Source organism: Coptis chinensis, chromosome 7, assembly GCF_015680905.1.
Source record: "Coptis chinensis isolate HL-2020 chromosome 7, ASM1568090v1, whole genome shotgun sequence".
In the NCBI taxonomy this organism is placed as follows: domain Eukaryota; kingdom Viridiplantae; phylum Streptophyta; class Magnoliopsida; order Ranunculales; family Ranunculaceae; genus Coptis; species Coptis chinensis.
The window spans coordinates 36,772,610-36,783,039 of NC_141462.1; the positions used below are offsets into that span (position 1 = coordinate 36,772,610).

The 10,430-nt window shown below is 36.7% G+C and overlaps 1 pseudogene across 1 annotated transcript; it reads left to right on the forward strand.

The window, feature by feature from the left end:
* Positions 1–710: 710 nt before the first annotated feature.
* Positions 711–3,726, forward strand: LOC147487355 (ras-related protein RABC2a-like; annotated as a pseudogene). The gene is made up of 4 exons (XR_015201321.1): positions 711–924; positions 1,279–1,347; positions 1,912–1,976; positions 3,253–3,726. The product of XR_015201321.1 is annotated as a ras-related protein RABC2a-like (transcript).
* Positions 3,727–10,430: the final 6,704 nt, after the last annotated feature.

Below are 10,430 nucleotides of genomic sequence, written 5' to 3' on the forward strand. Positions count from 1 at the left end.
TTCCATTGGGCACTCATCAAATTGGATTAAATTTCAGCAGAATTGGATTGTTTCGCGTTTCGTGATTGGATTGGTTCAATAATATTGGATTGGTTTTGGGTGTTAGGGTTCGAAGGGTTTGCGCAGAAAGATGACCGGTTAAGGGAGGTTTTTCCGGTTTGGGATGAAAGTGGGGGGTGTATTGGGCTTTGCGATTTGGGCTTGCGATTTGGGCTTGGGCGGAGGCTGCCCAATGTAATTCTGGTGGCGCCCAATACAGCACCCTATTTTATCAGTTCAGTTTCAGTTAAAATATAATATTATCGGTCCATTGAAAGTCCTGTATATCTACCACGTTTGTAGTCCTATTTAGCAACTGCTAAAAATAAGTTTTTAGGAGAAGACGGACTACACAATTTCTACTGTCCACGGGTACTGTTCCCTTTGATCACTATTCAATAGACGACAGAATTAATTTTTGTCGTATGTTATTATTCACTTTTACTGTTCATCTATAGTGTTCGCTAAAAAAAAAATCCATTGGAATGGTTTTTGATGTTATCATTATTCTGAGATTTCATTCAGCATTGCCCAAGTGACGTGTCAATCCATCAGCCTTCCACCTCACAACTTTAAAAACTTTGTCCGTACAAGACAAGTCGACGTGGCCACGTATCTAGCTAAAACAATAAAACACGTGGGAGTCGAAACACAATACAACGTGTTAAATTTTTGAAAGAAAGAAATAAGAACGTTTGTTTTTGAACACTTTGTCACCAACTTAATAATAAAAAGAAAAACTTTGGAGTTGATCGATGGGTTCGAGTTCAGGGAGTTGTGATTATTCATTTAAAATCTTGTTAATTGGAGATTCAGGAGTTGGGAAGAGTAGTTTACTTGTTACTTTCATTTCTAACTCGGTTCAACATCTTTCGCCTACTATTGGTAAGGTTTTTTTTTTTTTTTTTTTTAAATTTTTAGTTATACAACATATCAAGCCTCATTTTATTATTAGATTCATTTGTTAGTTACTGTTGCCACTGGAATTTCGATCTTTCAACTTGGAATGCTCTTCACCTCCAATTTCAACTAATTATTGATAATAGCTCAACACTCTCATTGTTCACTGCTAATGATTGCTTAACAAAGTGATGGTCTGATGAACCAAAATATCACTTAACGTTTTCCTAGGAGTTGGTCATTAGTTGTGATTCCCGTCTTTCAATCTAAAGATTATAGGTTTCATTTTTGGTAGAATGGACTTCTATCTCTCATGTTAGATCACGTAATCATCTTCAGGTGTAGATTTTAAAATCAAGCAGCTCATAGTTGGTGGGAAGAGACTGAAGCTTACGATATGGGACACTGGTAATGATTCAACTAACCTTTCTTTATCATCTTCATAACTGCCTTTATAATGTAATTATTAAAAATAAAAACAGATCTAGACAGGCCTTTCACTGTACTAAATAACCTTTGTCCACTGCAATGCTTTTTGGTCTTTTTGTCTAGTAGGAAGGTAGACTTCATTTGCTCTTTACACCAGGGCACGTCAGTTTTGAAGATTTTGTTAATTTATCATCTTTAAAGCCATTTGGAAGGGAAGAAGGCAGAGCCATGGTAGATGGGGAGGAAAATACATACTGGTATGGAGCTTTGAATAAATCCAGACAGATGGAGAACTAAGAGTCTCCAAAGGAATTTAAGCAGATCATTTACTAAGATTTTATAATTAGCATAGTGGCATCGCTTTGTTTTCTCAAGGTTTATAGTTTTCCCTTTGACTTGGAATTCTGCACTGTAGTACTGTATTAGGCTGCCTGTTAATACAATCTATTCTGCTGGCATTCACTGTATTGATATCTTTGTCTTAATTTGTTGTGTTTAAGTTTATCAGTAACCAGTTCATTAGCTTATCACGATATATTGCAGCTGGACAGGAGAGGTTCGGACAGTGACAAGCTCTTACTATCGAGCTGCTCAAGGAATCATTCTCGGTATGTCAAATGGTGTATCAAATTTTCTCAGGCTTCATTGTGATATGTTTAAAACCATATGTTTCTTACATTGTGTCAAGCCTAACATTGTCAATTATTATAAAGTTGCATTTCTAGTTTCTTTTTTTAGTTTTTAGTGAGATGGCAAGTCCAAAAGAAGTGTATTTCATCTTGGCTTGAGTTCTAAGGATGGAGCAAGTTGCTCTTGGTGTAACATTCATATGTTAAGACATCTTGTAGTACACAGATTCATTTTTCCAACATATAATTTGTCCTTTCAAGATGGATTGCATGGATTGTGAAGACATTGGTGTTTCATCACTCATATGCTAGTGAATCCATTCTTGCATCGTCTAAAGTAACCTTTGATGTATCAGTATATCTTGACAAGGAATAGGTGGCCCCTAAATCTCAATGTCTTAAAAAGGTCAGGTTTTAGGTATGAACTTAGCATGCATCACCTACATACTCCATGCATCCAAAGCAAATCTGGTTTCTAATGTTTGTTTCAGATTAACCGTGGTAATTCTACATAAGTTATTTACTGAATAAGAAAACCCGTAAAGGATTCTAAACTTGATACAGGTAACACAAATTATTCTGCCGTGGGAAAATCCAGATACTCCCCATTTAACAAAGACATGGACTGAGTCTTTATATTGTGGTTGCTCTGGAAGTATTATAATTCCAATCTTTGGGGTTATGTTCAGAATAAAATCTGTACAAAGCTATTTGCTTATTATGGCAAGTAATTTTAACATTGCCATTCACACGTGTGTTCCATTAGTATTGTACAAGAAGGCTGAATAAACTAATTATCCCATGTCCAAAAAGCGAAGGAAATACCATGACGGTATCTGACCAACAGAAAGAACGTTAAGACAACTTGACATATAAAGTACTGGTAAGTCGGAATGTCTTTCATGTTGTCCAATGATACTTACTGAATTTTATGGTTCATATTATGCATATAATATGACAATCTGATCAATGGAAGGGAAATTGAATAGGTGACTCACCTCCTCAATCTCCCAATCATTCACATTACATTTAAAATCAAGATTCCATGCTTTACTCTCCATACCCATGTCTAATAGGAACAGATCCACATCATAATCTTTATGATTGCGTTTGTTCAGACTTATATCAGTGATGACTGTATCTTTCGTGTTTCCAGTCTGTTGTGACTCCATCTTTTTCCCTTACTAAGGGAGTTAGTGGTGGGTTTTCCTTGTGCTTTGGATGGAACTGAACTAAGTGTAACTTCTCTGTGTAGTTTATGATGTGACACGGCGAGAAAGCTTTACAAATTTAGCAGATGTATGGGCTAAAGAAGTAGAGCTCTACTCCACAAATCAGGATTGTATCAAGATGCTGGTTGGGAATAAAGTTGATAGGGTGTGTTCTCTGATCCCGACTTTCTATCCTTGATCGGATTTTTAATATAAAAATTCTCCACTTTTCTGTGTGGAATTATTCTAGAAAATATTTTCAGTCAACTTTTCTGTTCTATCCTTTTTTAACAACTGAAGAAACACTTTCAAGAAACGGAAGGTCGACTTGCTTGATTGTTGATAAATAAAAGAAGAATGTGCACTTATTATGAATATAATATTTATTTCTATGGAAAATTTAGTGACCCGGCGTTACAGATATATATGTAGTGAAGGATTCAGTGTCATGTGTTTGGCCATGTGACATTGACACTTCTTAAGGATTAAACAATTTACAGAAGATATTCAAGAACCCTAAAGGCTCCTTTTAATTTTTAATATCTCATAAACTCTTAAACATCAACTCTGATTGTAAATCTAATTACCTATGTTACATGGGCACACCGTATTTCAAAAATATTCACATGGAGCGCATTATTTCAAAAATATTTCATGTCGGATAGGTATCCACGTCGGTGTCTGTGTCGGACACACGAACACATATTGTATGTGATTTACCTCAACTTTTTTATTTTTCCCGTGTTAGACACCATTATATCCATGCGGGATATGGGCACTGCGTATCCGTGTCAATGTAACTTAGGTAATTACAAGCTCTATTTATAAATAGTTTTTTTTTTTTTTTTTTCTTGCTAATCAAGAAAATTATTAATATGCCCATATAAGAAAATAACTAAAATAAAACAAAGGGGCCTATTGCATGCATCCATTGGCTTGACCAAGACTTGACTATGATGTTCACATCACATCTTATTTGTGTCAGACACGTTGACATGACACACTGGCGATTTTAGATTAGAAAAAAGGACGGAAGACAAAGGAAGTGCAAACAAGAAGAGAGATATTTAGTAGACGTCTGAAGAAGAACATCAAAGAAGAGAAATATTATGATCATGGGTATTACCACACCCCTATGATAGGAAAATCTTGTTTAATTAAATTGCCTTGGGGTTATTTAAAAAATAGCTATGATAAGGTAGTCTTGAAAACAAAATAAATCCCCGTTCAGATTCTATTAATAGGAGCTTGGTCAGCTATTTTGAACAGAGTATTACCACAGTGGTTTGACTGTATTAAGTGCTGTCAAAATGTCGCGGATGAACATTTAAGTACCGACTCATGTCGCATAAAACCGACACATGTTGCCATGTCAATGTCGATAGGAGTGTGGTAATCTTGAGATGCTTGAACATATTCTTCAACTTTTTGTTTTTAACATTTATATGCGAGATGGGCGATCCCTCTTGTTTTTCCTCAACATATTCAGGAATGCTTCCATCCTTTCACCCTTTCACCTTTACATAGTTTCGATTAAGAATGTTTAATGATACTATTGAAGTTCAAAGTGTTAAATATTTGTGTTATTGCCCTACCACATACTTTCTTTCTGTTACTGTGCTGATTGAATAGTTCCTGCATTTTTTTTTCAAAGATTTTTCTTCATCACTTTGCAAATGTGAATTTTCTTTGTATAAATTCCATGTTTGATTAAAAAACTTTCCAGGAATGTGGTTAACTTAAATGTAAAAGCGATTCAGTTTGAGATTTGGTGCACTTTGAAATCTGTCTGTCGGGAATACTCTTCTTTTCTGTTTGCCTTCAATTTTTTTGTTTTACCGACCTTTTGATGTTGGATGTCCTGTATCGCACTGATGGAGCTTTCTAGAGTTTGTTGAGGATTAAATGGAAAGGGAAGATTTTTAACTGTATTTCCTCTATAGCAAGACTTACAGGATCAAGGGTTCATAATGTTTAGAGAAAGAGTTGTATAGTTTAAGTCATGGTTTATTATAGTGATTTGCCTTTTTATCATGAGTTGCTCCACCCTGATTTCAGCCATGTCATAAACCAAAGCGACAGGAAGTGTCTATGACTCTGTAGTATGTGACGCTTCCCTTCACTCCTCCCTTTTTATTGTTTTTGAGTGAACCATTCAAGCCGTATGCTGTTGAACAGATTCTGCAAGTGTAGTTCATATCTGCTCAAACAGTGGAATGTAGAGATAGCTGCTTTCAGATTGTAACATTAGAAACAAAGGTTCAAACTTTTCAGGGACAAAAGGCAGTAGAACTACCCTCAACGGTTGCATATGTCCATCTAAAGGCATTCTAGTACTTTTTTTCCTCCTCAAGCCTCTCTTGCATGACTGTAAAGTTATATCAGATAAAAAATGATTCTTCTCTATAGAGGCTAAATGTATACATCCCTGAAGAATTTGGGATGTATACCACGAAATAGAACTAAATGTAGTCATGGTAGAGAAGATTAATAGATTTGGAACTTTAAGTCAAGCATTTTGGTGCTTCCATTCCCCTCTCTTTCTCATTTCCCACTATCCTCTGGTTATTTTCATTGAACTAATCACTTGCACACAAAAAAGCCTATTCCTTCAGAATGTGAATCCTCATTTGAAAATTCTGAATATGTTTATATATTTTTAGGCCACTGTATCAATTGAAATAGAGCAACTTGATGTGAGATAATCGCATTTCACTATTACTTTTAGACTGATGAACACTTCCTGTTCTAATTTTGTATGTTTCATTTGTGTTTTTCTGATCTGTACTTGTTTCCAGAAGTTTTCATGCATCTCCTAACCTATAGAAACTTCTAAGGGTTTGAAATCGTAACATGCAGGCTACTGCTTTCATTTAAAGCTAGTCTCTTTGTGCTAGTCATCAAACTGATTTAGAGCAAGTAGATTAATCAATCATCTACTAAATTTAACATATATACACGAGTAATACTAAGGAAATGCTCTAACAGGTCCATTTCTAAAAACCTGGACACATTGGCTTGCAAGATGTCCTCACATAAATGTCAAGACAAACCACTCTAATTTTTCCACTAAGTTTCACATCCAGTTGTAAGTGATCGCACACTTTTACCTTAAATCTCAATGATACACAAGAAAGTTTGATTCGATCAAACACATCCGCCACTTTACTATCACACTAACCTATTCCTAATCGAGCCAAAGGTCTTTATTAGGTGTCGCATGAACTAGAGATGATTTAAGAAGGAAGAAAATGGATATTCAAAAAGGACAAGTCTGAAGTTTAATAGGGTCTTCATATTACTTAACTAGAGAAACCCTTTGTTTCTTTGCTTCTACACTTTGTTTCCATCCTAGCCTTTTATTTTCTTTTGACTCTTTTATTATTATTATTTTTTTGTGAGTTTTATTTTGTTTCTATTTTATTTTTCTTTCTTTGGATGGAAACTTCTTTTCTTTTTCTTTTCCAAGCAACTAACTAATTTTTTTTTTTACACAGTTTTTCTCTTTTCTTCACTCATCCCATTCTCGCATCATTCTATAACGGTAGGTTGATTTTATTTTGTTTTATTTTTGTAAAAGTTAAAGGATTTGTGGTTTATGAAAGGCCAAAGAATGGCTCGAGGGGGCGACTAAGCGAAAATAATTTTCATAAGGTTTGAATTTCTAGCTATATCGATCCAAAAGAGGCCTAAATTCTCAATTACGATATGGTATATCATCAAGCAAGTGGACATGTGATTTCTATCCGGATTTTACTTATCTCTTGTGTCATTTCTCTAACGCTTTCACACATATAAGGCTTTTTAGGCTATATTCTCACAGATTTGTGAATAAGTACCTAGCCTAGATTTAAACTTTTATCACAACAATCATAGATACTCATGTAACTTATTTATAGATAAATGCAAAGATTATTACCTACATATTAACCTAAGTTTCTAAAACTATTCTAATGCAAAAGCTATGTGAGACTTCTAGATTATTGAGAGCATAGAAAAGAAAACAATACCAATATTCCTAAGTGTATAGCATTATCTTTTATTTATATTTTAAAAAATTTGAATTTTTAACTAGAAAACAAGTGTATATTATACATATTTATATCCTAACAGATGCCTTAATTACACGCGGTTTCTATGCCCCCAAACAAGAAGTATGCTTTTGTCCTCAAAGTATTTAAATAAATAGGGTAGAAATACCATGGAAATGCTGAAATTCTCGAACATCCTTCGAAACAAGGTTAAAACATACCAATATAGAAAAGAAGAACAGACGAACTATATATGAGTTCCACCCCTTATGGGGTTAACAAGAATCAAATTGCTTGGGACATAAGGCGTATTAATTCAACTAAAAACTAAAAACTTACCTTAACTCCCGCAGGCCTAAGCATTATCCTCCCCCATCTTCCTCTCCAAAGAGGTGAGGTTCATTCAGATCCCCGCCACGCCATGATAACTTCCCCCGCCTCGCCACTGTGTGTCATCAACTCAGGCTAACCCGAAAGTGTTACTATGTCTAACGGGTGGCAACCAAATAAGGTGCACTCCGCCATCCCGACTCAAGTCATTGCTCGAAATGAGTGAACCACCCAATTGGTGGGTCTATGACTTCAACCTTTTTCCAACTGGTGGAACTAGGTATAGAGTTCGTAAACAAGCATGCATGATGCGCAAACCAAAACAGGCATAAGAAGATACTTTATGTCTCACGCTATGGGCTCTTAAGACTAGACACCAATACTCGGGAATGTCATAGCGGGCGATGTCCCTCAGCCTAAAGCAAGGAAAACGCCACCAAATGCATTACTATTTTCGTAAGAAACTAATACTCCCCTAAAATATTCATCATAATGAATAACATGGTGGTGCCTACATTCGATATGCTACCAAGGGCTATATTATAACGCCTTGGTCCATTATATAATGGAAATACCCTCCCCATAATACTCATGGAAATATATATAGTCATAGAGGTAAGCATTATCAATCATATATCCCCACGCAGCATTGTGGTCGCAGCAACCCAAAACTAACGCTTAACAAATACTTATCAATTCTAGTGATGCAGAAATCATCAACCACGACGGAGAATTCTTGTTCTCCATCCCGGTTACAATAGAAACTTACATTATTGTAAAAATATTCAGTAAGCTTAGGTGAATACGATTCGCCTTCACTTACCAAGAGATGCCGCCATCCTAACCGCAAGATCCTATCATGAACCAATGTCCATAAGATTTGCTTCCCAACAAGTCGCCGAAGATTGTTCAGGTATGACCGTAGAGATGTCATCACAAAACTACTCTCTAGAATAGCTGCAACGATCCTCGAACAACCCACAAAAAATCGGAATTTTTCGCGGTTTACGGAGGTCAAGGCGCTGGGTTTAATCGAAAGCGCAGCGCATCTCGGAGAAATTTGACTTTACAAGGTTTTGGGCTCGGGTCGCTACCAAGTTTAGTCTTGGGAAGGCGCGTAGCTACCAAGAGAAAAACTGGAATTACAGTTGAGTTGGGCTTAGGTGGCCTTCCACTGAGGCTAAGCGACCTCGAAAGCCAATGCGCTAAAGTGAAGAAGAAAAAGGAAACTTGGGAGGAAAGGTGAGAGACGAAAGATGTAGTGTGGGTTGTGTGTGGAGAATGATTGAAGTTTATATAGGTTTTGAGTTTCCAAAACTAATCTGAAGTTGTCAAAAGTTTTAAGGCAATTCCGAAATAAAAAATTTTCAAAACCAAAACGGAAACAACCCATATTCTTGATTCTAAAACAAACCTAATATCTTTTAGACCTAATTTAGAATAGTAACTTCTAAACTCGCTTTAGATTTCATCCTACCACCATATTTACTCATAGCCAATATTGGCAATATTTCCAAAGAATCACTCCAAAATAACTTCTAAAATTGAGGTTCCTATAAAAATCATGCCGATTTAATAATACCACCCCCAAAACAATTCGAAGGTGGGATTAACAATAACAACAATGCACAATTTGAAAAGAACCACATTATATTAAAATTGAAATTCAAACAATATTTACTTTACCCAATTCAAATTTAACTACTGAATTAAAAAAAAAAATAACATTCAACTAAATAAAACAAATACACCAATAACATCAACTCATAAGATCCCTAAATAACGCTACCCGGGTAGTGGATGACACGTGAGAAAGAGATGACTCGGCTCCCGCTGGGCCGAGCCATCCGCCTTAAGGGCGATGACGCCATGCCGCATTTATACCCCTCAAGAAGAACCCCCCGGGTGGTAGTGTTCAAGCATATCCGCTCTTAACTTTCGGCGAGCTTCTATCTCGCCTTCATCTCCTCCCACGCTCATCCTCGCGACCGGGTGCGAAGTCTCATAGTTACGATGGATGATAGCTTGTCGAAGTTTGGAGATCTCCACAAATAGTGTTGAGAGAACGCGATGCCATGATGAAGCACCGACACGCGCTCTGCATCAGACTTTTACACCTCTCTCCAAGGCATCGCATCAAAACATGCCATGTCCCTCCCTATCCTCCCACTCATCCATCAATCATCCTCTTCAACTACCTCTCTTTAGGCAACCCTCCACGCTCTCTGATACACTTCGTATAGATCGTAGGATTTTGGTGTCTCTTTCAGTAACCATCGCACTTCTGAGTCGCTTTAACCTCATCATGATCTTTGTTATCAGACAGGAGAGGTGCAATACTCTTCCTAACTCCTCTAATCATCGTAATCAGAAAACTCGAGGATACATAACCATACCCCTCGCCCGAGTATCCAAAGCACGGGAGACAAGTCAGGTTGATGTCACTAACTTTCTTTTTGCCAATGATATTTCTCCCAATCCACCGAAATATAGCCACCTGATTGGTTCAAGTAGAGACGATCGTATAACACAATGCGAGCTCACATTGTATTTAATTCTCCAAAATCGCCTCGCTTATCAAAGCCTCAATCCCAGTAAATTGGGATTCCCTCAAGGGCTACTAGAGGCTACCCTCCTCCATGCCAAGATACACGCCAACAAATTCCTATCCACTTCTCCGACTTTATTCACTTTCACAAAAATCTTATTCCCAACCAACTCTCTCTCGCTCTATAAAATTGTTGGACCAAATCCGCGGATAAAAATCATCACCGTGATACCATAAGTTATTCCTACCTCTTAATCATCTCATCACTATAAAATGGCTTAAAATGGTCAAGACGAAAAGTTTGTTCCAAAGA